We start from the raw sequence: 22990 nt of genomic DNA on the forward strand, positions 1-22990 counted from the left end.
GTAAAAGGCAGGGATATCTACCCTGGATAATTATAGAGTGTGCCCTTAAAAATAAAAAATAAAAAGTGGGGTATCCAAACAAGAAGAGGAATGCGGATCTCCTGGTTATAAGAAGTTGGCTGTCCTCCCTGTATGCGATCCTTCTCGCAGCTGATAGCTCCCAATGAAACAGTTCAAGCAAGTGGAATCAGAGAGGGAGACCTGAGGAGGGAGGGAGATAATGGGAAAAGGAGGAGGACGGGGAGAGGAGGGACTGTGTGGAGGCATCTCGCTCCTCTCCAGGATTAATTCACTCCTCACCTGGCAGATAGTAAGGAGGACGAGCTGCCGTAGCTTCCACTCACAGTCCTGTGTAATAATCTAGTCTTCTTATGGAATCTCTGGCTTGCTGCGGAACTACAAGTCCTACCAAAGACTGCAGCAAGTGAAATGCAACCGACATGGCAGGAAATCAGCAGCCCAGACTACAAGATACCTTAGTCAGGAGTCCTGATGATTTCAACAGGATCAGCCAATAATCTGAGTTCATGCTGACATTTATTTTTGTAACAGATCCTGTTGAACATAAGAACAAAAGGGAACAAAAACCGGATGCAAACGCAAACCAGTGTTTCCAATTTTAAAAGGATCCATTAAATAAAACTGAAACTTTTGTATCTGTTTACAACTGTTTTTGTGCAGTTTTGAACTAATCTGTTTTTACTAGAAGTGTCTCTGAACCCCTTGTATTTTTCTAGACAAACACAGTGGCAGTAAAGGCTCATGTTTATACAGGGCTCTATTCATTCATTGCTGTGGCCTCCGTTAGGGTAGTATGCGAAGGAGTGGAGCACTACACTTTTGCTGTTGCACTGCAGCCATCAAGTAGGCGGTTGCCACATCTGTGTCATAGCTTTGCACTGGATGTATACGTCTTCCTGATGTGCAGTCTCCACCTGTTCAGATGTAAGGCTACGTTCACATTAGCGTTGCGTCGGTGGCAGCCGCGGCGACGCATGTGTCATGCGCCCCTATATTTAACATGGGGGCGCATGGACATGCGTTGTCTTGTGTTTTGTGACGCATGCGTCATTTTTGGCGCAAGCGTCAGGGCGCAGAGGACGCAGCAAGTTGCTTTTTCTTTGCGTCCAAAATCAAGCCAAAAATGGACGCATGCATCACAAAACAATGCGTTTTTGCACGCGTTTTGCATGCGTTGTGCGTTGCGTCGCCGACGCAACACACAACAACGCAAATGTGAACGTAGCCTAATATATATTTTTTTTTTTACAATGGGAGTCAATTGTGACCTATCCATCTATATATCCATACATCACAGCCTTTTGTTGCAGGTACGCTATACATCAGAAGATTCTTTACCATAGGCCTAAAATTAGAGATTTGTACAACGATCCCCAGATATCTCTCCTCAGTGGACAGAAGGATCAGATATGTCAGGTTTTACCAAGTGACAAAGCCCCCACTATAAAGAGGGTGCACAAATGCAGGGTGCTTTATGTAAAGCCGCAAACTGTTCTCTTTTTATTTTTTTCATCTGTTTACTTTTGCCCTCATTTTTAAACATTACTCCCCCCCCATACTGTCACTCAGTACATTAATAGGATGCAGCATTACATTCTGCCCCTTGCCAAGCAGCCTAGACATTAAAGGGAAAATCCAGTAAAAAAATGGAGGTTTCCTTTGGAATTATTTATTAGGGAATCTTCCTGACCTTTTAATGGAAGCTTTTTGCTGAGATGCAGAGGGATATACGTTTGGACTGTTGCCTAGCAACATCAGACATCTCTACTGGGTGGCCCCCTACAGATGACCGCTCCGACGGAGATCTGACTGCTCACATACAGTATTATACCCTCCAAATATACCAATTCTACCGCTAAAGTACCACATTACTGGCACTAAAAAGGTGCCTGAAGCAAGTGTTACAGTGAGATGCGAAGCGCCAGGACTAGAGGAGGTGCCGAATGCCAGCGCCACTGGAGAGTCAATCATCACAGAGGAGCTTAGCGCCAGCACCAAAGAGGAACTCAGCTCCAGTATCCATAAGGAAAGGAGGGTGGCACTCATCGTCCTGCTAAAAAAAAAAAAACCTTTATTGCATGTCCTTTAAAAGCATGGAGACAAGGAGAAAAGTGGAGGAGTAGATGGACGGATGACAACCGTTTCGTGCCTCCTGTGTTTCAACAGGTCCTTTGGCTACCATAATTACAGAAACCCAGTGCCAGCACCACAGAGGAGCAACCCAGTGCCACACCATAGGGGAAGAGCTCAGCACCACAGGGTAGAAGCCTGGCACCAGCACCACATAGGAGGAGCTCAGTGCCAGAACCACAGGGGGAGGAGGAGCTCAGCACCAGTACCACATATGAGTGCAATATCAGCACTAGCACCACAGGGATAAGCTTGGCACCAGCACCACACAGGAGGATCTCGGCGCTGCCAGAACCACAGAGATGGAACTCAGGGCCAGCACCACAGAGGAGGAACTCCGTGCCAGCTCCGAAGGAGCTCAGTGCCAGCACCGGAGGAGCTCAATGCCAGCACCGGAGGAGGAGCTCAATGCCAGCACCGGAGGAGGAGCTCAATGCCAGCACCGGAGGAGGAGCTCAATGCCAGCACTGGAGGAGGAGCTCAGTGCCAGCACCGGAGGAGGAGCTCAGTGCCAGTACCGAAGGAGCTCAGTGCCAGCACCACAGAGGAGGAGCTCAGTGCCAGTGCCGAAGGAGCTCAGTGCCAGCACCACAGAGGAGGAGCTCAATGCGAGCACCGGAGGAGCTCAGTGCCAGCATCACAGAGGAGCTCAGTGCCAGCACCGGAGGAGGAGCTCAATGCCAGCACCGAAGGAGGAACTCAGTGCCAGCACTGGAGGAGGAGCTCAGTGCCAGTAGCGAAGGAGCTCAGTGCCAGCACCACAGAGGAAGAGCTCAGTGCCAGCTCCGAAGGAGGAGCTAAGTGACAGCAGCGGAGGAGGAGCTCAATGCCAGCACCGGAGGAGGAGCTCAATGCCAGCACCGGAGGAGGAGGTCAGTGCCAGTACCGGAGGAGCTCAGTGCCAGCACCGCAGAGGAGGAGCTCAGTGCCAGCACTGGAGGAGGAACTCAGTGCCAGCACCGAAGGAGCTCAGTGCCAGCACCACAGAGGAGCTCAGTGCCATCACCACAGAGCTCAGTGACAGCACCACAGAGGAGGAGCTCAGTGCCAGCACGAGAGGAGGAGCTCAGTTCCAGCACCACAGAGGAGGAGCTCGGTGCCAGCACCGGAGGAGGAGCTCAGTGCCAGCACCACAGAGGAGGAGCTCGGTGCCAGCACCGGAGGAGGAGCTCAGTGCCAGCACCGGAGGAGCTCAGTGCCAGCACCGGAGGAGGAGCTCAATGCCAGCACCGGAGGAGGAGCTCAGTGCCAGCACCGGAGGAGCTCAGTGCCAGTACCGAAGGAGCTCAGTGCCAGCACCACAGAGGAGATCAGTGCCAGCACCGGAGGAGGAACTCAGTGCCAGCACCACAGAGGAGGAGCTCAGTGCCAGCATCGGAAGAGGAGCTCAGTGCCAGCACCGGAGGAGGAGCTCAGTGCCAGCACCAGAGGAGGAGCTCAGTGCCAGCACCGGAGGAGGGGCTCAGTGCCAGCACCACAGAGGAGCTCAGTGCCAGAACCACAGGGGACGGGAGGAGTTGGAGCAATGTATATACTCTCATACTGGGGACAGTGTATATACTCATGTTGGGGGCAGTGTACATATTCACAAGTTGGGGATCAGTATATATACTGTCCCATGTTGGGGGGCAGTGTATATACCGTCACATGTTGGGGGGCAGTGTATGTACTGTCACATGTTGGGGGGCAGTGTATATACCGTCACATGTTGGGGGGCAGTGTATATACCATCACATGATGGAGGGCAGTATATATACCGTCAGATGATGGGGCAGTGTGTATACTCACATGTTGGGGGCAGTGTATATACCGTCACATGATGGGGGCAGTGTATATACTGTCACATGATGGGGGCAGTGTATATACCATCACATGATGGGGGGCAGTGTATATACCATCACATGATGGGGGGCAGTGTATATACCATCACATGATGGGGGGGCAGTATATATACCATCACATGTTGGGGGCAGTGTATGTACTCACATCTTGGGGGCAGTATATGTACTGTCACATGATGGAGGGCAGTATATATACCGTCAGATGATGGGGCAGTGTGTATACTCACACGTTGGGGGCAGTGTATATACTGTCACACATTGGGGGCAGTGTATATACCGTTACATGTTGAGGGCCGTGTATATACCGTCACACATTTGGGGGCAGTATATATAGTCACACGTTGGGGGCTGTGTATATACCGTCACACATTTGGGGGCAGTATATATAGTCACACGTTGGGGGCTGTGTATATACCGTCACACATTTGGGGGCAGTATATATAGTCACACGTTGGGGGCTGTGTATATACCGTCACACGTTGGGGAGCAGCGTACAGACAGTCACTTGTTGCGGGCAGTATATATACCGTCACATGATAAGGGGCAGTGGATATACCGTCACATGTTGGGAGTGTATATACCGTCACATGATGGGGGTCTGCACACTTCCTGTCAGGGCTGGCCGTCACTCTGCAGCCTACGAACATGGTAATTATGGATAACATACACTATTACACCTTCTGTGCTTCTGCTCCGGGTTTCTCACCACATAGCGGGGCCGGTGCTCGGCGCTGTACTCCCGGTAATGTCCCCGCGGTTACCATGACGATACATTCCGCGCCGGCCGCACACCGCGCTCCGCCTCTGTTACCTCAGGTGTTTTGGCGCGCAGTTTTAGCTCCTCCCACTGCGCAGCGAGTATTGATAGATGTAATACATCCAGTCACCACGCGGGGCGCACTGACAGCGATAAGAAGAGACGCGCTGCACCCCGGGCCCTAACGTTAGGGGCCCAGCAGGACTACACGCTGTCCCTTCTTCTCGCCCGAATACGGGTACCTGCAGTCAGCACTAGGGGGAGCTCATTGCACAGGGTTTTATACAGCAATGTGGCTTTCTATCATTGTGCTGTTAGCGCCCCCTGTGGCGACTTCTGGTAGTCACCAATCATTCATTAAGGCTACGTTCACATTAGCGTTGTGCGCCGCTGCGTCGGCGACGCAACGCACAACGCACGCAAAAATGCGCCAAAACGCACGCAAAAACGCTGCGTTTTGCGACGCATGCGTCGTTTTTTGCCGAAATTTGGACGCAAGAAAAATGCAACTTGTTGCGTTTTCTTGGTCCGACGCTTGCGGCAAAAAAGACGCATGCGTCGCACAACGCAACAAACAAAAACGCATGCGTCCCCCATGTTAAATATAGGGGCGCATGACGCATGCGTTTCCGCTGCGTCGCCCGACGCAAACTAGCATAACGCTAATGTGAATGTTACCTTACAAAGTCTGAAAGTCGGAAATACATCAGCGTCGGAATGTTGGACGTAAAGCGAAATGCTGTAAAAATTAAACGTGCAGGACGCTATTAACCCCTGCCTGCTGGAGCCGTTTTCTGGTTTTTCTTTTCTTTGCATTTTCTAAAAGCCATAACTTTTTCATTTTTCAGTCTATATTACCACGCGGGCTTGATTTGTTTCAGTTTGTTTTATGCAGGACAAGTTATGATTTTCAGTCACATTAACTTTACTTTGTATTAAGGTTTCATATCACTGGAGCTGAGGGTCCGCGGCCGCCCCCTGATAACATAGCATTATCCTCCTCCACCATCTGTACAGGGGGCACAATGCAGTCAGGGGGTAATGTCCTCCTGGAGTCACCAAACCCAGCCTCCTCCATCAGGCGCAGATAGAGAAGTGCGATCCGTCACTGCACAGAACACGTCTCCTCCAGAGTCCAGTGGTGGCGGCTTTACACCACTCCATCCGACGCTCGGCATTGTGCTTGGTGATGTACGGCTGTGTGCAGCTGCTCGGCCATAAAGCTCCCGGCGGGGGCGCAGTGTTTCTACTGATACCAGAGGAGGTCTGGACTCTATAGTTATAGGGTCAGCAGAGCAGTGGTGACTTTTCTGCCCTCTGCTCTGTACCGTTACGGGGTCTCCCCTTCGTGGCCGAGTTGCTGCGGTTCCTTCCACTTCTCAATAATATCACTCACAGGTGTTGGGGGAAGATCCAGGAGGAAGAAATGTCCTGGACGGACTTGTGGCTCCTATAACAGGACCGCGCTTGTATCAGTGAGATCTGGACCACCAACCGTTCTGTCACAAGGTATTAAAGCCAGATTGCATGGTTGGGGCCGGAGGTTATACACTGACCAGGTGCAATGGGACCTGATGTTATATACCGGTGGTGGGGGGCCGTATATTATCCACGAGGGGCGAGAGGCCGGATGTTATACAATGGGGCGAAGGGCTAGATGTTGTATTCCAGGGAACACTAGTCCCCAAAATAGTGGTCCGTATGTCATCCGTAGGCAGGGTGTGTCAGCGTATTTTGCACATGGCATCCTCCGTATGTAATCCCTACGGCATCCGTACTGCGCGATTTTCTCGCAGGCTTGCAAAACCGACATACGGACATACAATGGATCCATGTGCTCAAAAAATCGTAAAAACATATATACTGTATATATATATATATATATATATATATATCAGTGAGACACATATATTTATTAATATATCATACAGCGCCAGATAGCTTAAAAGCCGGTAATTCAATTGCCGGGTTTTGCTATCTCCTTCTCAAACTTGCATTATATGAGACATGGTTTACATACAGTAAACCATTTCATATCCCTTTTTTTTTTTTTTTTTTTTGCATATTCCACACTACTAATGTTAGTAGTGTGTATGTGCAAACTTTGAGCGCTCTAGCTATTAAATTAAAGGGTTAAATCGCGGGAAAAATTGGCATGGGCTCCCGTGCAATTTTCTCCGCCAGAGTGGTAAAGCCAGTGACTGAGGGCAGATATTAATGGCCTGGAGAGGGTCCATGGTTATTGGCCCCCCTCCTGGCTAAAGACATCTGCCCCCAGCCGCCCCATAAAAGGCACATCTGGAAGATGCGCCTATTCTGGCACTTGGCCACTCTCTTCCCATTCCCGTGTAGCGGTGGGATATGGGGTAATGAAGGGTTAATGTCACCTTGCTATTGTATGGTGACATTAAGCCAGGTTAATAATGGAGAGACATCAATTATGACACCTATCCATTATTAATCCAATAGTATGAAATGGTTAAAAACACACACACATTGTTGCAAAGTATTTTAATGAAATAAATACACAGGTTGTTGTAATATTTTATTATACTGGTAATCCACCTGAAGACCCTCGATCTGTAAAAAAGGTAAAATAAATAAACAACAATATCCCATACCTTCCGTCGTTCTGTCACGTCCAAAGATGTAAATCCATCTGAAGGGGTTAACTAATTTTACAAACAGAAGCTCTGCTAATGCAGCCGCCCCTGCCTGTAAAACCCCGGGAATTAATGGAATGTAGGTCAATGACCTGTAGTTACCTTCAGTTGCGGTGATGCGCCCTCTGTGTGTAATCCATATTTTTCTGGCCCCATGGTCTTTCATTGGCGTATTTTTTGTGCAATACGGTGACAAACGCAGCATGCTGCGTTTTTCTGCGGCCGTAGAACACCGTATAATACGGATCAGTAAAATATGGCTGATAGGAGCTGGGGCATAGAGAAGCATTGTACCGTATGCAATCCGTATTTTCAGCACCTCTCTTACGTCCGTAAAACACGCTAGTGTGAAGCCGGCCATATACTGGGGGCGGGAGAGCCTGATGTTATACACTGGGGGCGGGAGAGCCTGATGTTATACACTGGGGGCGGGAGAGCCTGATGTTATACACTGGGGGCGGGAGATCCTGATGTTATACACTGGGGCGGGAGAGCCTGATGTTGTACACTGGGGGCGGGAGAGCCTGATGTTATACACTGGGGGCGGGAGAGCCTGATGTTATACACTGGGGGCGGGAGATCCTGATGTTATACACTGGGGCGGGAGAGCCTGATGTTGTACACTGGGGGTGGGAGAGCCTGATGTTATACACTGGGGGCGGGAGAGCCTGATGTTATACACTGGGGGCGGGAGATCCTGATGTTATACACTGGGGGTGGGAGAGCCTGATGTTGTACACTGGGGGTGGGAGAGCCTGATGTTATACACTGGAGGCGGGAGAGCCTGATGTTATACACTGGGGGCGGGAGAGCCTGATGTTATACACTGGGGGTGGGAGAGCCTGATGTTGTACACTGGGGGCGGGAGAGCCTGATGTTATACACTGGGGGCGGGAGAGCCTGATGTTATACACTGGGGGCGGGAGAGCCTGATGTTATACACTGGGGGCGGGAGAGCCTGATGTTATACACTGGGGGTGGGAGAGCCTGATGTTATACACTGGGGGCGGGAGAGCCTGATGTTGTACACTGGGGGTGGGAGAGCCTGATGTTATACACTGGGGGTGGGAGAGCCTGATGTTATATACAGGGGGCGGGAGAGCCTGATGTTATACACTGAGGGTGGGAGAGCCTGATGTTATACACTGGGGGTGGGAGAGCCTGATGTTATATACTGGGGGCGGGAGAGCCTGATGTTATTCACTGAGGACAATTGGACAGATTGGTAGATTGTAATGCAATGATTAAGACGTGCGGCTCAATACTTGTTTCCATACACATACATATATATATATATATATATATATATATATATATAATGTGTGTATATATTGATAGTTGCTCTCACAATGCTAAGGAGATGGCAGGTTACCCGGGCGCGCCGCTTTATGTGATGCCATACAGCCTGCAGATATTCGTCTGCTCATTCTGCCATGTAAATTCCAGTCTCGGTAATTTCGAGGTCGGTCCGGTGACTGATGACCATGAAGCTGTTGCACAGGTCAATCAGCGTGTGATGCGAGTATTACACACCACTTGCCATATAATACAGCATGACGCCGCGGTCAGACAGCTGATGTTATGTTCTGTCGTTCTGAGCTTCTGTCCTCATCAGTCCTGATGCTGATCCTATCATTCCAATTAGGGGTTTCCCGCGAACCATTAATCTAGCGTGAACAATCCTGTTTTCCGCACACCACCCACCCGTGTGGCGTTCTCGCAGGAGCTGAATCTTTGCAGAATCGCCCCTATGGCTCAGCTATAAAGCAAATGGGAAATCCTGTCTTCTAGGCTGCGCTTAAAATATTAATTATCGTAATTAACTTGCTTAGAGGAGTATAATTACGCGCCAGGTAAACATTTTACTTACCTGTGCCATAGAAAGAGCATTTATTAGTTTTGCTAATTGACCCCTCCTGAAGTTCAGGCCTTTTGTAGAAATTGTCATTGAGTTGCTGAATTTGCCAAGAATTTGTGCATTAAAGGCGCAGCAGGCTAATATAATATTTCACCTTTGTGTTACGTTTTCAGATGTATCCGTTGTTGTAATTCTTTCCGTTATGCTCTTTGTTGTGTTTGTATGGGATCTATGCCTATCATAGGGGGGAATAAGGGGTCCCCAAGGTGAGACCTCTCTCCCCTCCTCTAAGTGCATGACCATAGAGGCTTATTATTATTAACGGCCTTCGGCTCTATCTCCTGACATGGCGACCTGATGGATGAACGCTCTGTAGGAAGATGGATCCATCAGAAGCCATCACGTGACCAGTGGCATGGCTGAGCAGCTGTGTGCAATGAGGGGGTTAATGGGCAGAGAAGCTGAGGTTGACGGCGTGAAGTTCAGAGAGGTACAGATTTATCCACTCCTAAAAGAAAGATATTAACGCTAACGAATAAAATAGAGAAAACCAACAAAAAAAATGAGGGTGAAATAATGCACACATTTCCTTCTGATTATCACACGTTCACGTTCCCTTTTAAGAATCCCACGTGTTATTCCATTTATTATTACAGGATTCCTATTTAAATGGAGAATTCAAACGTATGCGAATTCCCAGGGGCAGTCGGAGGGTCCCGGCCAGTGTGCGCACCTCCCAATAATTATTGGGAGTGTAGTAATTGATGCATATGTCTGCCCCATGAGTGCGACTCTCCCTGTAGACAATATACCTTTGGGTTTAGTGCTGAAATTCTGATGAAGTTATAGCTATAAAGTCTCAATTTTCGGTGAGATCCAGTAAATAAAGCTCAAAAATGTATTTCATATCCTTAGTCATCCCGTGGATTCATTAATGTCTCGTACGGTGATATATTTATATAGGTGGCTAATGGGGGTTACATTTAAGAGATGATGAGTACATAATTCAAAATGTTTAGGGTGGGAGATGTAATGGGAACTAGGAGAGGGTTCACTGAAAGCCGAACAATTCGACATCATTGTTCAGACCGTGCGGTTTTAGAGTTTTCGAATTAAATATCCATTCTGTCTCTTTACGAGACATTTTTTGATGTAGTTTCCCCCCCTCCAATCTTTCTTAACCACTTGTATCCCCCATAATTGTGTCCCTGTAATATTCCCTCCATGTTTCTCTAAGTGTCGCTTGGATAAGGGGTGATCTTTTAGATTTTTAATTTACGGTATATTATTGATATGTTCACCAATTCTTTTAGAAAGCTTCCTTTTCGTGCGTCCTATATATTTATTTTTTTTTTTGTTGTTGAACGGACATTGTGTGGCTCTCCTAACAGCCAGGGCACCCAGCTTTTCCAACATTGATCGTTATCCATTTTCTCTTTACAACTAATGCACCAGCAGCAGCACAGCCAGATCGCTACCACCGCACCCAGCTTTCCACAGCAGTCATTATGGTGTGGCTCTCCTAACACCCAGTGCACCCAACTTTTCCAACATGGATCATTACTCTTTTTCTCTTTACAACTAATGCACCAGCAGCAGCACAGCCAGATCACTACCACCGCACCCAGCTTTCCACAGCAGTCATTATGGTGTGGTTCTCCTAAAATTCAGTGCACCCAGCTTTCCCAACTGGCTGTATTGCACAGCTGGCACCTGAGTCTGACTCACTCCAATCACAGTAGCTATGACTGTCAATTGTGAGAGCAGGATTCAATAGTTTGAAAATGGAGTGGCAATGTACTACCCCTGACGGCCCCCACATGTTTGTACACACCTGCATCCAGGTTTCATGGGATACTGGCATTTATACAGTACATAGCAATATTATACTATGTATACACATTTCTATGTAAAATATATGCACATGTGTACCTTATATAATATAGTTTATAAGGATAAATCATCCTATTTTTTTCCCCAGAATGTTTTTGAAATCTAAATGTAACCCTTGAAGGGTGAGCAATGTGTACCGAGGCTGCCGCGGAGCAGAGATCGAGGTTCCCAGGATCAGACATTCATCTTTCTTTTCCGGTATTGCCCTTTAGACCAAATTAACAATTAATATTTTAAGATAATATAAATAAAATGTAAGTTTTAAAAACCCGTAAGGAAAATGCTGGGTCACTAGTCGCGCCTCTTTAGGCATATGCCGTCTAAGGAATTCTGTTCAACTCACAAATCCGATCCATTCATCCTAACTATGAGGCTATGTGCACACGTTGCGGATTTTGCTGCTGATCCGCAACGGATTTGACGTTAGCGGATCTGCAGCAGTTTTCCATGCATTGTACAGTACCCATGTAAACCTATGGAAAACAAAATCCGCAGTGCACATGCTGCGGAAAAAAAAAACCGCGTGGAAACGCAGCGGTGTTTATTCCGCAGCATGTCAATTGTTTGTGCGGATTCCGCAGCATTTTACACCTGATCCATAAAAGGAATCCGCAGGTGTTAAAAACCACACAAAAAATGCTGTAAAAGGCAGGGCGTTTTACCTGCGGATTTTTAGGAATCTGCGCGGAAAAATCCGCGGCAGATTCCGCAACGTGGGCACATAGCCTCAGCTCGCCTCCAGCGCTGAAACTGACATGACCTCTTGCAGAACTATAATTTTTCATTCCTCATGTACGGCCGTATACCCATCATCCACATCACTTGTAGAAAACTGAAGAGAGGGAATCTCTGCGATCTGTGACGTATTTGTATATCCCGCCTTATAGGAAGCTGGAGTCAGAGCAACCTTGCGGATATTTGTTTTAATTTTGGCAATGGCAGCCAGGTTAATTAATACCGGATGCCCCATAAATATTCAGTGGTAATACACAGACAGAAATCCGGGCACCTCACTTACTCATCAGTTTACAAAGAGCAAGCAAACTCTGCAACCCGTCCGCCTCCACGGGTGACGTAAAGAAGCGCAAATATCATGTCCGCAACTAAAAGAGGAGCTGCTGTTGTTTCTCATTTATTAAACTCATTTTATGTGTGTTCTAATTTTACAAACAGTTTTTTTTTCTTCGGTTGAGACTACGACTTCCTCCAACTGTGTTCAAAAATGTGCCCCATGCCTCGCCAAAATGTGTACAAATATCTCCAAAATGTGCCCCATGCCTCGCCAAAAAGTGTACAAATATCTCCAAAATGTGCCCCATGCCTCGCCAAAAAGTGTACAAATATCTCCAAAATGTGCCCCATGCCTCGCCAAAAAGTGTACAAATATCTCCAAAATGTGCCCCATGCCTCGCCAAAAAGTGTACAAGTATCTCAAAAATGTACCCCATGCCTCGCCAAAAAGTGCACAAATATCTCCAAAATGTGCCCCATGCCTCGCCAAAAAGTGCACAGATATCTCAAAAATGTGCCCCATGCCTCGCCAAAAAGTGCACAGATATCTCAAAAATGCGCCCCATGCCTCGCCAAAAAGTGCACAGATATCTCAAAAATGTGCCCCATGCCTCGCCAAAAAGTGCACAGATATCTCAAAAATGTGCCCCACGCCTCGCCAAAAAGTGCACAGATATCTCAAAAATGCGCCCCATGCCTCACCAAAAAGTGCAGATATCTAAAAAATGTGCCCCATGCCTCACCAAAAAGTGCAGATATCTAAAAAATGTGCCCCATGCCTCGCCAAAAAGTTCACAAATCTTAAAAATGTGCCCCATGCCTCACCAAAAAGTGTACAGATATCTCAAAAATGTGCCCCATGCCTCGCCAAAAAGTTCACAAATCTTAAAAATGTGCCCCATGCCTCGCCAAAAAGTTCACAAATCTTAAAAATGTGCCCCATGCCTCACCAAAAAGTGTACAGATATCTCAAAAATGTGCCCCATGCCTCGCCAAAAAGTGCACAGATATCTCAAAAATGTGCCCCATGCCTCGCCAAAAAGTGCACAAATATCTGGTATTTCGTCACCCTCTCCAATAAGGCCACCCAACCAACCACAGGCGAAACATGTCCGTCACAACCCGTATCTCTTCTCCGTCCATTTTTCTAAAAGCTGGGCCAGCAGTGACATGAACACGCCACAAGTTGCACTTTATGTTGCACAGTTTTTGGCTTTGAGTTGTGCAAAAATGTTGCTAGATTTCCAGAAGTTTTCAACTAAAATTCTAAATGAATATTGCTTGATGAATCGGGTCCTTAATTTTGGGACTTTCCCGTAAAACACTTTGTGCCATTTTAAAAACATACATCATTGCCAAAATGTCCAATGCAGAGGCAGGCGAATTAGGGTATGTGCACACGCATTCTGGAGGACTGCAGATTTTTCCGCAGCGGATTTGGAAAAACCGCAGTGCAAAACCGCTGCGGTTTTCCCTGCGGATTTATCGCGGTTTCTACTGCGGCTTTTGTTATGAAAGGCAATTCAGAATCACAATGGACATGGAGGTCAGAGCACATACAGTGATCTGACAATAACCCAAAATAATAGAACGAGCTCTGAGACGTGGGAACTCTGCAGACCGCAATCCCTAAACCTATCAAACCACACTAAAGGTAGCCGTGGAGCGCTCCTGACCAGAACCTAGGCGCCTCGTCACAGCCCGAGAAACTAGCCAGTCCCGAAGATAGAAAAATAAGCCTACCTTGCCTCAGAGAAATTCCCCAAAGGAAAAGGCAGCCCCCCACATATAATGACTGTGAGTAAGATGAAAACACAAACATAGAGATGAAACAGATTCAGCAAAGTGAGGCCCGACTAGCTGAACAGAACGAGGATAGGGAAGATAACTTTGCGGTCAGCACAAAAACCTATAAATAACCACGCAGAGGGGACAAAAAGACCCTCCGCACCGACTAACGGTACGGAGGTGGTCCCTCTGCGTCTCAGAGCTTCCAGCAGGCGAGAAAAACCAATAAAGCAAGCTGGACTGAAAAATAGCAACAAAATAACATAAGCAAAACTTAGCTTTGCAGAGCAGCAGGCCACAGGAATGATCCAGGGAAAAAACAAGTCCTACACTGGAACATTGACAGGAAGCATGGATCAAAGCATCAGGTGGAGTTAAGTAGAGAAGAAGCCAACGAGCTCACCAGATCACCTGAGGGAGGAAACTCAGAAGCTGCAGTACCACTTTCCTCCACAAACGGAAGATCCCAGAGAGAATCAGCCGAAGTACCACTTGTGACCACAGGAGTGAACTCTGCCACAGAATTCACAACAGTGCCCCCCCCTTGAGGAGGGGTCACCGAACCCTCACCAGAGCCCCCAGGCCGACCAGGATGAGCCACATGAAAGGCACGAACAAGATCGGGAGCATGGACATCAGAGGCAAAAACCCAGGAATTATCTTCCTGAGCATAACCCTTCCATTTAACCAGATACTGGAGTTTCCGTCTTGAAACACGAGAATCCAAAATCTTCTCCACAATATACTCCAATTCCCCCTCCACCAAAACCGGGGCAGGAGGCTCAACAGATGGAACCATAGGTGCCACGTATCTCCGCAACAATGACCTATGGAATACGTTATGTATGGAAAAAGAATCTGGAAGGGTCAGATGAAAAGACACAGGATTAAGAACCTCAGAAATCCTATACAGACCAATAAAACGAGGTTTAAACTTAGGAGAGGAAACCTTCATAGGAATATGACGAGAAGATAACCAAACCAGATCCCTAACACGAAGTCGGGGACCCACACAGCGTCTGCGATTAGCGAAAAGTTGAGCCTTCTCCTGGGACAAGGTCAAATTGTCCACTACCTGCGTCCAAATCTGCTGCAACCTGTCCACCACAGTATCCACACCAGGACAGTCCGAAGACTCAACCTGTCCAGAAGAGAAACGAGGATGGAACCCAGAATTGCAGAAAAACGGTGAAACCAAGGTAGCCGAGCTGGCCCGATTATTAAGGGCGAACTCAGCCAAATGCAAAAAGGACACCCAGTCATCCTGATCAGCAGAAACAAAGCACCTCAGATATGTTTCCAAGGTCTGATTGGTTCGCTCGGTCTGGCCATTAGTCTGAGGATGGAAAGCCGAGGAAAAAGACAAGTCAATGCCAATCCTACCACAAAAGGCTCGCCAAAACCTCGAAACAAACTGGGAACCTCTGTCAGAAACAATATTCTCTGGAATGCCATGCAAACGAACCACATGCTGGAAGAACAAAGGCACCAAATCAGAGGAGGAAGGCAATTTAGACAAGGGTACCAGATGGACCATCTTAGAAAAGCGATCACAGACCACCCAAATGACTGACATCTTTTGAGAAACGGGAAGGTCAGAAATAAAATCCATAGAGATATGTGTCCAAGGCCTCTTTGGGACCGGCAAGGGCAAAAGCAACCCACTGGCACAAGAACAGCAGGGCTTAGCCCGAGCACAAATCCCACAGGACTGCACAAAAGTACGCACATCCCGCGACAGAGAGGGCCACCAAAAGGATCTAGCCACTAACTCTCTGGTACCAAAGATTCCAGGATGACCAGCCAACACCGAACAATGAAGTTCAGAGATAACTCTATTCGTCCACCTATTAGGGACAAACAGTTTCTCCGCTGGGCAACGATCAGGTTTATTAGCCTGAAATTTTTGCAGCACCCGCCGCAAATCAGGGGAGATGGCAGACACAATTACTCCCTCCTTGAGGATACCCGCCGGCTCAGACAAACCCGGAGAGTCGGGTACAAAACTCCTAGACAGAGCATCCGCCTTCACATTTTTAGAGCCCGGAAGGTACGAAATCACAAAGTCAAAAAAACAACGACCAACGAGCTTGTCTAGGATTCAAGCGCTTGGCAGACTCGAGATAAGTCAAGTTCTTATGATCAGTCAATACCACCACGCGATGCTTAGCTCCTTCAAGCCAATGACGCCACTCCTCGAATGCCCACTTCATGGCCAGCAACTCTCGGTTGCCCACATCATAATTTCGCTCAGCAGGCGAAAACTTCCTGGAAAAGAAAGCGCATGGTTTCATCACTGAGCAACCAGAACCTCTCTGTGACAAAACAGCCCCTGCTCCAATCTCAGAAGCATCAACCTCGACCTGGAACGGAAGAGAAACATCTGGTTGACACAACACAGGGGCAGAAGAAAAACGACGCTTCAACTCTTGAAAAGCTTCCACAGCAGCAGAAGACCAATTGACCACATCAGCACCCTTCTTGGTCAAATCGGTCAATGGTTTAGCAATACTAGAAAAATTGCAGATGAAGCGACGATAAAAATTAGCAAAGCCCAGGAACTTTTGCAGACTTTTCAGAGATGTCGGCTGAGTCCAATCATGGATGGCTTGGACCTTAACAGGATCCATCTCGATAGTAGAAGGGGAAAAGATGAACCCCAAAAATGAAACCTTCTGCACACCAAAGAGACACTTTGATCCCTTCACAAACAAAGAATTAGCACGCAGGACCTGAAAAACCGTTCTGACCTGCTTCACATGAGACTCCCAATCATCCGAGAAGATCAAAATGTCATCCAAGTACACAATCAGGAATTTATCCAGGTACTCTCGGAAGATGTCATGCATAAAGGACTGAAACACTGATGGAGCATTGGCAAGTCCGAACGGCATCACGAGATACTCAAAATGACCCTCGGGCGTATTAAATGCAGTTTTCCATTCATCGCCTTGCTTAATTCGCACCAGATTATACGCACCACGAAGATCTATCTTTGTGAACCAACTAGCCCCCTTAATCCGAGCAAACAGATCAGATAACAATGGCAAGGGGTACTGAAATTTAACCGTGATCTTATTAAGAAGGCGGTAATCTATACAAGGTCTCAGCGAACCATCCTTCTTGGCTACAAAAAAGAACCCTGCTCCTAATGGCGACGATGACGGGCGAATATGCCCCTTCTCCAGGGATTCCTTCACATAACTGCGCATAGCGGTGTGCTCAGGCACGGACAAATTAAACAATCGACCTTTTGGGAATTTACTACCAGGAATCAAATTGATAGCACAATCACAATCCCTATGCGGAGGTAGGGTATTGGACTTGGGCTCATCAAATACATCCCGGTAATCAGACAAGAACTCTGGGACCTCAGAAGGGGTGGATGACGAAATTGACAGAAATGGAACATCACCATGTACCCCCTGACAACCCCAGCTGGACACCGACATGGATTTCCAATCTAATACTGGATTATGGGCTTGTAGCCATGGCAACCCCAACACGACTACATCATGCAGATTATGCAACAACAGAAAGCGAATAACCTCCTGATGTGCAGGAGCCATGCACATGGTCAGCTGGGTCCAGTATTGAGGCTTATTCTTGGCCAAAGGCGTAGCATCAATTCCTCTCAATGGAATAGGACACTGCAAGGGCTCCAAGAAAAACCCACAACGCTTAGCATATTCCAAGTCCATCAAATTCAGGGCAGCGCCTGAATCCACAAATGCCATGACAGAATACGATGACAAAGAGCAGATCAAGGTAACGGACAGAAGAAATTTTGACTGTACAGTACCAATGGTGGCAGACCTAGCGAACCGCTTAGTGCGCTTAAGACAATCAGAGATAGCATGAGTGGAATCACCACAGTAGAAACACAGACCATTCAGACGTCTATGTTCTTGCCGTTCAACTCTGGTCAAGGTCCTATCACACTGCATAGGCTCAGGTTTAAGCTCAGGTAATACCGCCAAATGGTGCACAGATTTACGCTCACGCAAGCGTCGACCAATCTGAATGGCCAAAGACATAGACTCATTCAAACCAGCAGGCATAGGAAATCCCACCATGACATCCTTAAGGGCTTCAGAGAGACCCTTTCTGAATATTGCTGCCAGCGCAGATTAATTCCATTGAGTGAGCACTGACCACTTTCTAAATTTCTGACAATATACCTCTATCTCATCCTGAGCCTGACAAAGAGCCAGCAAATTTTTTTCTACCTGATCCACTGAATTAGGCTCATCGTACAGCAACCCAAGCGCCAGGAAAAACGCATCGATATTACTCAATGCAGGATCTCCTGACGCAAGAGAAAACGCCCAGTCCTGAGGGTCGCCGCGCAAAAAAGAAATGACGATCCTAACCTGTTGAATTGGGTCACCAGAAGAGCGAGGTTTCAAAGCCAGAAATAGTTTACAATTATTTTTGAAACTCAGAAATTTAGTTCTATCTCCAAAAAACAAATCTGGAATAGGAATTCTCGGTTCTAGCAAAGAATTCTGAACCACAAAATCTTGAATATTTTGAACTCTTGCCGTGAGCTGATCCACACATGAAGACAGACCTTTAATGTCCATTGCTACACCTGTGTCCTGAACCACCCAAATGTCTAGGGGAAAAAAAAAGACAAAACACAGTGCAAAGAAAAAAAAAATGGTCTCAGAACTTCTTTTTTCCCTCTGTTGAGAATCATTAGCACTTTTGGCTTCCTGTACTGTTATGAAAGGCAATTCAGAATCACAATGGACATGGAGGTCAGAGCACATACAGTGATCTGACAATAACCCAAAATAATAGAACGAGCTCTGAGACGTGGGAACTCTGCAGACCGCAATCCCTAAACCTATCAAACCACACTAAAGGTAGCCGTGGAGCGCTCCTGACCAGAACCTAGGCGCCTCGTCACAGCCCGAGAAACTAGCCAGTCCCGAAGATAGAAAAATAAGCCTACCTTGCCTCAGAGAAATTCCCCAAAGGAAAAGGCAGCCCCCCACATATAATGACTGTGAGTAAGATGAAAACACAAACATAGAGATGAAACAGATTTAGCAAAGTGAGGCCCGACTAGCTGAACAGAACGAGGATAGGGAAGATAACTTTGCGGTCAGCACAAAAACCTATAAATAACCACGCAGAGGGGACAAAAAGACCCTCCGCACCGACTAACGGTACGGAGGTGGTCCCTCTGCGTCTCAGAGCTTCCAGCAGGCGAGAAAAACCAATAAAGCAAGCTGGACTGAAAAATAGCAACAAAATAACATAAGCAAAACTTAGCTTTGCAGAGCAGCAGGCCACAGGAATGATCCAGGGAAAAAACAAGTCCTACACTGGAACATTGACAGGAAGCATGGATCAAAGCATCAGGTGGAGTTAAGTAGAGAAGAAGCCAACGAGCTCACCAGATCACCTGAGGGAGGAAACTCAGAAGCTGCAGTACCACTTTCCTCCACAAACGGAAGATCCCAGAGAGAATCAGCCGAAGTACCACTTGTGACCACAGGAGTGAACTCTGCCACAGAATTCACAACAGGCTTTACAGCTGCAGTTTTCTATTGGAGCAAGTGTAAAACCGCAGCGTAATCCGCACAAAGAATTGACATGCTGCGGAATGTAATCCGCTGCGTTTCCGCACAATTTTTTTTCCGCAGCATGTGCACTGCAGATTTTGTTTCCCATAGGTTAACATGGTACTGTAAACTCATGGGAAACCGCTGCAAATCCGCAGCTGCGGAAATGCTGCGGATCCGCAGCAAAATCCGCAGCGTGTGCACATACCCTTATCAGTGTACCCAGCAATATAGCAGAGCACTGCTGGGATCGGCACTAGGCACAGTATAACAGAGCTGGTCTAAAGTATAGCAATATACTTAGTGATGTAGCAGGGTTGAGTTTGTCCAGTGTAGTAGAGCTGGGCAATGATTACACAGTAATGTAGTAGAGCTGAGTTAGTCTCAAGGTCCTAGATCAGAAGTGGTTCATGGTAATGGCAAAAATGCCAATTAGCCGAACACCCTGTGCCGACCCAGGGAGTGTGATGTCACAGAAGCCTGCCTGGCTATCAATGTAATTGTTACACAGCTGCCTCAGATCTGGGCTTTGCTCCCCTCAACCCGGTCCGCTAAACTCTGCTGTGCTCCATGTCGGGCTTTGTAGATGGTCCATGGTGATTCCATACGATCATCTGCCTGGGGCTATAAAAGGCTCACCAAGACACACACCTGGTAGTAAGACTTTGTTACTGATTCCTTTCTGCCTGTGAACTTCAGTATCTCTGCAAACTGTCTACGATTTCCAAGACATCTCCTGGCTGCCTGCAGCTTCCAGTCCTTCAGTATCTATGCAGCCTATCTGTGGTCTCCAAGACATCTCCTGACACCATGCAGCTTTCAGTCTGTTTTCCCTGCGTCCATCAGTATTTCTGTAACCTGTCTACGGTCTCCAAGAAATCTCCTGGCTGCCTCCAATTCCAGAACCTCAGTCTCCTATCTGCCTGCGTCCTTCAGTATCTCTGAAACCTGTCTATGGCTACCAAGATGTTTCCTGGCTGCCTACAGCTTCCAGTTCCTCAGTCTCCTGTCTGCCTGCATCCTTCAGTATCTCTTCAACCTGTCTATGGTCTCCAGGATGTCTCCTGGCTACCTGTAGCTTCCAGTTCCTCAGTCTCCTGTCTGCCTGCGGTCTCCAGTACCTTTTACTGTCTCCCGCATGCCTCACCTGATTGCTGCACTGACACCCGTGAGCCCACCCGGCCCTTGGGCTTGGATGATCCATCTCACGAGGTGAGCTTAACAGTAACCCAAAGAGCAGGGGACGCACCTCTGGAGCCAAGACGCATGAGTAACAGTCTGTTTAGACAGGAATAACTCCCTAATAACACCTACTGGGATAACTGAAGGGGAGACGTAGCAGGAGGATCAGGCCAGAGAAGAGAGAGATGATTTAGGGAGCTTTCCTGTGAATTTTACCTTATGGGCACAGCTGTCCAGTTGGAGACTCTTGGAATATTTAGTAAAACTTTTTGCATCCATGGATTAGATGCCATGGTTGGAATACTAGTTGCATATTGTCTATAATTAAACAAGCCTACCATATAGAGGGGTTTGGGGCACAGTACTGGTTCATAATTGCACCCTTACTTTCACTATTTCGCTTGCATGAATGAAGCCATGTTCTACACTCTGCATTACCTTGGCAGTTTATTACAATATCCCCTGATGTCCTGATAAATTGCATCATTTAGATTAATTTACCTCTCAGTCACAACCTGCCATTTGCTTTATGCACTTAATTTGCCGATGAATACTAATGGGAGTTAAAGAGCCAGAGGTGACAATGACGGTCATATACCTGCTGCGGGCGCACACTTCTGCAGACCAAGCGTTGCCGGCTCAAGGACTCCACGATCCTCGGCTGCTTCGTTAATTTCTTGACTTTGATGCTAATTAATGCTACCAGGGTTCCAAGAAACCATTCTTTACTGTCGACGCATTTAGGTGACACCGTACCGCAGGTGGCGGATATATTGGATGATCAAAATTAAGAAATAGAGCTGAGCAGCACTTCAAAGGGGGCTGCCTCAGCTGGTGGGCAGAACAGAATCCAGCTTTAGTGCCGCACGGACAAATTACCAGTTTGTAATGGAAGTGTTACACAGATGTAGGAAAGTCAAGTTCAACATTTGGTATCATAAATATTATAGTATTTTATCAGTATATGTCACCAGACCGATCCTTGGATGTGATCTCTAAAGGTACTGTAACGAGGCAGACATATCATTGCTGCAGCCGCAGAGGAGCCCAAGAAGTAAGGGGGCCGCTACCATCGCCAAAACAGGTGAAATTCTGCATTTTGAGGATCTATTGGACTGGAAAGGACCCATTTATTGTTTATGCACAGAGGCCTCTTCTGTCTGTGTCCGCTAGTGTATTGTAACATTCAAGAGATTAATGGCTGTACGAGCGCTCAGTAGTTCGCTAGATAGCTAGAAGTTGATAGCGCTGCTGTGCAAGGCGAATCTTGGCAAAGCCCCCCCAGCAGTAGACCAATACTGCATCCTTCTTATTCGCAGGAGTGCGGCAGTCTTGCCAGTCGCAGATCCAGTTGTATGGCCATATGATAGGCAACCATAAGTTGCACAACGGATGGACAAACCGGACATCCTAGAAAAGTTCAGATGAGCAAATTGAATAGTTGCAAATGGGATTTGTATAGAATTTTTGGAATCTGATGAATTTCCTTAGCACAACAAAAAAAAACGCAAAACAAATGGTCGCCATCATTTTACACATTGTTAAAGGGACACTGTCACCTGAATTTGGAGGGAACAATCTTCAGCCATGGAGGCGGGGCTTTGGGGTTTTTGATTCACCCTTTCCTTACCCGCTGGCTGCATGCTGGCTGCAATATTGGATTGAAGTTCATTGTCTGTCCTCCGTAGTACATGCCTGCACAAGGCAATCTTACCTTGCACAGGCGTGTACTATGGAGGACAGAGAATGAACTTCAATCCAATATTGCAGCCAGCATGCAGCCAGCGGGTAAGGAAAGGGTGAATCAAACACCCAAAAACCCCGCCTCCATGGCTGAAGATTGTTCCCTCCAAATTCAGGTGACAGTGTCCCTTTAAAGATTGCAGATAAGGTTGACATGAACCACAGCCGAGCCGGACTTTCCCCCAAATGTCCTGCAGTTATCACGCCACATGGTGTTAAGCACTATTAAAATACTGAATAAACATTACAGATAGTGTGTGAAAGCCGAGCAGTGAAGAACGGTCACCATCTCCTCACCCTGTACGTTTTGTGCACAACACCAAAAATGTATCCTATTGTGGTTAACCAAATATGAAATAAACACCTACAAAGAACAGGTAGCACTCACAGACTAGTATATAAAAAATTCTTTATTAATAACAAAAAGACCACAACATGGTCCTAAAATTGCCTAAACAATTTCCTTGCGAAACGCGCGTCGGGTGTGGTGGACTCCTGGCTCCTTTCATCATTTGGGTAACACTTGT

General features: G+C 47.2%; 1 protein-coding gene across 1 annotated transcript in view; it reads right to left on the reverse strand.

Moving 5' to 3' along the window:
* SHANK2 (SH3 and multiple ankyrin repeat domains 2) overlaps positions 1-84 on the reverse strand; it is a 528042-nt gene extending 527958 nt beyond the window's left edge. Inside the window, exon 1 of the mRNA XM_069738610.1 lies at positions 22-84. The gene's annotated coding sequence lies outside the window, so the exon portion shown is untranslated. The remainder of the gene's footprint in view (positions 1-21) is intronic.
* Between the last annotated feature and the right edge of the window lie 22906 nt (positions 85-22990).

Source organism: Ranitomeya imitator, chromosome 9, assembly GCF_032444005.1.
Source record: "Ranitomeya imitator isolate aRanImi1 chromosome 9, aRanImi1.pri, whole genome shotgun sequence".
NCBI classification, from domain to species: domain Eukaryota; kingdom Metazoa; phylum Chordata; class Amphibia; order Anura; family Dendrobatidae; genus Ranitomeya; species Ranitomeya imitator.